Source organism: Pteropus medius, unplaced genomic scaffold (assembly GCF_902729225.1).
Source record: "Pteropus medius unplaced genomic scaffold, Ma_sr-lr_union100, whole genome shotgun sequence".
Classification (NCBI taxonomy): Eukaryota; Metazoa; Chordata; class Mammalia; order Chiroptera; family Pteropodidae; genus Pteropus; species Pteropus medius.
The window spans coordinates 5,215,813-5,221,041 of record NW_024349799.1 but is presented as its reverse complement, the minus strand read 5'-3'; the positions used below and the strand labels follow the sequence as shown (position 1 = coordinate 5,221,041).

The 5,229-nt window shown below is 35.9% G+C and overlaps 1 pseudogene; it reads left to right on the top strand.

The window, feature by feature from the left end:
* Positions 1-3,285: 3,285 nt before the first annotated feature.
* On the top strand, positions 3,286-3,404 carry LOC120621239 (uncharacterized; annotated as a pseudogene).
* Positions 3,405-5,229: the final 1,825 nt, after the last annotated feature.

Sequence of the window (5,229 nt, the reverse complement as noted above, 5' to 3'; positions counted from 1 at the left end):
TTACCAGTCAGATCTCAGCCTCAGATACCTCCTACACAAGTCTTCCTGATCTCTGTTGTGTTGTAACCTTTCCCTCTTACCTTCCCCCACCCCCAGGCACTATCTATCCCTTAGCCTGTTTTATTACTATATAATATCTTATTTACTTGCTTAGTATCTGATTCCCAAACTAGAATAAAAATCCAACACAGCTGTAGCCCCAGCACTTATCACAGAATATTCAATTAATATTTGTTAAATGAGTTGAATGTGGGAAAAATCAAGTATGAGTAGATCTAGACAAGAGAGTGGAGATGCAAATAGAGAGCAGATCTGAGGTAAATGGAACTTTCCCTTGCTTCCACACTGTTAATTTTACAAAGCACCATTAAAGTGCCAGTCATTGCATACATTTGATTTTTGTTTTTGCATATCCCTTTGCCCCCACTCTACTTTAGACCATGAAAAACATAGGGACAAGGACCTTGTTCATGTTCGCATCCCCAAATGTCCAAATAAATGTTTGTAGGATCTCTTAAATAGCCTGCTGATAGAAATGGGCAGTTCAGAGAAAAATTAGAGGCTTTCTGTTGGATGAGCTTGGCTTAACTGGCTGGGCAAGTGCCTGCCAAAATAAGCAGTTTCTAAAAGAAAACAAAAAGGTGTGTATGGATACTGGCAGCACCAAAAGATGGCCTAGGATGAGTCCTTTAGCCCTCCCTCCTCTGTAGTCTCCATTGACACCTCCAAGTAACCCCCAAAAAGATTCCAGGCAGTTCCTCAACCAGATTGCTGCCCTGAGCTCTTCCTGTCTAGAAATGCTAGCATACCATCTCTGTACATGGAAGTCAGACAGAAACAGCTCCCACTTGACAAAAGCCCAAAAAAAGACTTATGAAAACAGCTGAAAGTAAGGGTGCACCAAGGAGGCACCAGTAAGGACCAGCGTTCAACAAGGAGTGACTGGAAAAAACTGTGTAATGTTTTAAACATTGCCAAGTTGAATAACATGAGACAGAACTTATTTAGCTTAACTATATATAGTTTGCATCCTGGAATTCACTCATACTATATATAGTAGAGTTTTATTCATGCTCTCGAACTGATTATGTGTGCTGGACTAAAGTGTTCCAGTGGTGCCAGAAATGAAGAGGAAATGGAAATCTTCCACGGATCTATGAGCATGTTCTTTATGCCCATTGCCATTTTCACTAATCCGTGGTGGCGGCGGAAAACTAACTGAGACCAGCCATGGAATAACAGAGTAGAACCTCCCCTGGAAAGAATGCGTCCTTTCAGTCTTTTCTTGTGGAGTATTTATTTATTTTAAAACTGGCTATGGTCACGATTCAGAAATAATACATGTTAAAAAAGGATTTTAAAGGCCCAAATAATTACCCAGCTCTTATAACAAAAGAATAACACAAAAATAGTTTATTGTCTAATTCAAGAAAGACAGTTCTATCAAACTGCTCATTATTAACCATTTCACAAGTTTCAATCTTTGGGAAATAAGCAATTTTATTTAACTCCTGCTCTTTCTTGATTCAAATAGCAATGTTTCCTATCTGCTTTGAAAAGTAAAATGTTCTCTGAATAGCCTATTTCTGGCTGAAAAACTCTTTTTAATTCAGGAGTCTCAAATTTCTTTTAAAAAGCTACTTTTGGTCATCTCCCCCAAACCTGAGATGTGACTGCAGCTCTATGCCTGGACTTTTTGGCTCACCTCAATCAATAATTTTTTTTTTTTTTCACATAGGTCAGTTTGGGTTGGGTTTTCTGACACTTGCATCAAAAACAGGTAGAACTCGTAGAAAATTTAGTGCTTGAGCAGGAAAGGAGAGTAGGTTTAGGATTTATGGGTCTGCTGGAAGCAATTGGTGAGAGGATCTATGCAGAAAGACCTAATGATAACTTTGTAGATCTCAATCTACTGATTGGGAATTCTGACCTTACAAGTACTTTTTATTTTAACGTGATTTTATATTTCACGACTCAAAAGTCAAAACTAAATAAAATGGTGTACACAAATAGATTCTACTCCTTTCCTGGTCCCACTCTAGCTCTTTTACTTCATGGGTAATAATTTTAATTGTTTTGTTATTGTTGTTGTTTGCTCTGCTAGTGTTCTTTATGCAGATATAATCAAGTACAAATACATTTTTATTCCCCTTTTTTGTTACACACACAAAAAATAGTATAGTTGGCTCTGTTCTACATGAATTTCTATTTCTTCGATACATGGTCATTCACAGAGTGCTCACCTTTGGGATTCTATAGTGCCTTTGATGAGTCCTGGTTGCCTTCCACATAATATTTGAAATGGCTCAGAGCCTTATTTAGTATACTCTGCCACTTCTCTGCTCTGTTACCCTGGAGACATCTTGGTTTAACACCGGAGAATCCTATTTTACCAGAATAAGAATTCAAATCAAGTAGCTAAAATGAGGGCCCGATTCTAAACTAACGAAAAGAAACAGATCTGGAAAGTCTAACCTGAATACTAACAAACAGACTATTGTGGGGCGGGGAGAGCTATGAAAATAAAAATGACAAGAAGTCTAAATTTTGAGACGAAAAAGAGAAGTTAGCATCGACAGTTCCATAGGCAAATATCCCAGAAAGAAGAGTGTATATTGCCACCAAATGATCAACGATTTTGAATAAGTGTCAAATTCATCCTCTTGGTTGGATAAAGTCCTCTAATCAAAGTAATACACTGACCGATATGCTCTTAGCATTCACAGATATCTTACTAACACTTTCAACAGACAGTGGCTGAAACAGGGCTTTGACAGGCCTGACAGCTTCAGAACTCAGACTCGAAAACCTGGGATAACTCACTTGGGGTAATGTGAAGGAGAACATTTTCAAACTGAGTTTGTATGATAGAAGAGCTATAATTAACCTTTTTCTAAAAAATTATATTTAGCCTTCAATATGAAAGAAAATGTCTGAAAGAATATGGATTTCAATGAAACAATAGGTTGAAAATGAAAGGCAATCTACAGATAGACTTATAATTTCACTGCAAAAATACTTGATAATTTCTCCTATTCTATTAGGCATTTGGCACTTGCATAGTAAGCACAGTGCTTGGCACGTACTGGCTGCTGAATAACTAACTCTTTGTAGGTAAGTGAAGAAATGAATATCTATGTAAAATATGATCGTCATTGTTTTCCCCTAATACCGAGAGGCAATCCGCCACGTACGAACATTAACTTAGTTCATTTGAGTATTTATGCAAAGGTTTCTTAGCTGAATTTGGTAGGGGAAAACTATTTTGTAAAAAGGAAATTACCAATCTACAGCCTTTCCACCCTGAACAAGCCCGATCCGGTCTGATCTTGGAAGCTAAGCAGGGTTGGGCCTGGTTAGTACTTGGATGGGAGACCACCTAAGAAGATCAGGTGCTGTTGGCGTAAAAAATAAAATAAAAAAATAAGGGATCCTAAGCTGACGAGGTCCTTGCAATCTGTGAGGTCAACCAAGGGTTGCTTTGCCTAAAAAATAAAAAAATTTTAAAAGAAGGAAATTACTATCGGATCTCAGTTTTGGATTACTTTTTCTTTTCTTATATGTGTATTGATACACCCAGTGAGGGCTGATGTTTTCTCTGAGTTGGTTAGATTTTAAATGGGTTACATAAACACATTTTCACTTTTTTGGTTTCATGCAGGTCTTAATTAGAAGTAAATGAGCCAGGTATTCTGTTATTTTATCCTTTAAATAATTAGCATTTATTGCTTACTTTCCTTTTGATCTTCTAAAATTCCAGTTGGTGATCTAGAAGTCGTGAGGAAAATTTTTTGTTTAATTTTTAGATAAATGTATTTGCCATTTATGTCCTACGAAGCCACAAACCCCAAAGCAGATATTCACAAAGAAAATAAGCCTTATAACAATATACTACAATTTCTGTAAGACATAGCCTAAATAGTTAAAGGTTAGAGCTTCATTTTTCGATCCTAAAAATGAAATATTCGTTTGCTGGGCAGGTGATACTGTGAATGTATTTTCGGATGCTGAGATCTTAGAAAACAGCAATTGAACATACTTTATTCTAAAACATGTATTTATTACTAATTAAGGCAAATGCTTTATGCTATTGCCAAATTTCAATAATTTTGTTCTGGGCACAATAAAGCATCTTACATATTGGAGCTATTGCTACTATTCTAAGAAAGCTCATTCATAAGAGCTAATTTAGCATTAAACTTATTCCAGTCATAAATCCTGAGTCTCAAAATATGGTTTACACTTGTAAAATAGATTTACGCTTGTAAAACAAGCAGGTTTCAATTAAAAGTCAATAGGTTATGCCTAAGCACCAATTAATTTTTGCCCTGGGGCACATACCGTTTCTTTATTAAATAGCCTAATAGAAAACACTTATCGTCAAGGTTTTATTTCTTCACTAACACACCACGTGTGAAAAATACATTCTTGGCACAATGTATTATACAATGGAGTTTGATTACTTACATATGTTTTTTGACGTTTACAAAACTTGCATTGTCCTCAGAAGGTAATACAGAGTATTTGAGGCTATAGACTACAAACAACAGAAAAACAAGTCGGTTCGCAATTTGAATAGATTGGCATGTGTGACCAAGAAACAATAGAGACACTCCTTGTTTGTGGCTTTTCTAGAATGTAGTAAACAACTGCCTTTTAAGGATGGGTCACAAACCAAAAATTATAACAAAACAAAATCTTAAGGAAGCAGTACAAAGAAGAAACCACTACATTAGATGAGAAATCCAAAGGAAAAAATAAAGGAGACAATTAAATCTACCTGAAGATTTGGCCACCAAGAAAGCTGAACTTAACATACATTTACCTAATACTAAGGGCCTTTGATTCTGTTTTGATGCAGATCTAAAGATCAGTGCAATTAAAAACAAGAACAACTACAACAACTACAATCTTGCCCTGTTTTTCTTCTTTCTCCTAACAGCTAACTACCCTATTACAGAGCTTCCACTTCATCACTCTTTGCTCATCAAGGACCTTTGATTCACTTTTACTCTTTACAAATTTAATTGACAATGATGCTGTTATAAATATCAAATTACTATTCATGACATTATCTGCTTTATAATGACTAAATGTCACCATTAAATTCTAAATCCACTTCCCTTATAAAAATGCCTTTGTGGAATGAGTCATTTTTTTTTTCAGGGTTTCTCAGAGCTGAGAACTTATCAGTCATCATTTTTAAAAATAGGGCACAGATCTTCTAGG